This window comes from Nanorana parkeri, unplaced genomic scaffold (assembly GCF_000935625.1).
Source record: "Nanorana parkeri isolate BGI_ZX_2015 unplaced genomic scaffold, ASM93562v1 scaffold651, whole genome shotgun sequence".
Classification (NCBI taxonomy): domain Eukaryota; kingdom Metazoa; phylum Chordata; class Amphibia; order Anura; family Dicroglossidae; genus Nanorana; species Nanorana parkeri.
Genome location: NW_017306919.1, coordinates 145,043 through 145,494, shown reverse-complemented (window position 1 = coordinate 145,494; position 452 = coordinate 145,043).

The window sequence follows — 452 nt, the reverse complement described above, 5'->3', positions numbered from 1 at the left end:
CAAGACCAGGTGTTTAGACCCCCTTTCCTGGCCAGGCCATTTTTCAGTATTCAGCGCTGCGGTACTTTGACTGACGTTTATTCCGTCATGCAGCGCTGTACTGAAATGAATTTTATACCATTTTTTGGGGACAGATAGAGCTTTCTTTTAGTGGTATTTAATCACCACTGGGGTTTTTATTTTTTACTATAATTAGGAAAAATTATAGAAAATTTTGAAAAAAAAAAGGTTTTTTTTTTTACATTGTTAGGAAACACTATTACCCAGTTTTTTGGTAAAATATAAAAGATGGGGTCACGTCGGATAAATAGACACCAAACATGTCAACCTTTAAAATTGCGCGCACCCATGAAATCGCAGAAAACTACCATACCCAAAATGGGCCATGGGCGACACTTTAAAAGCTTTTACCGCTCATCAGTTTAGTGTTATCAGTGATTGATGGCCCTAGA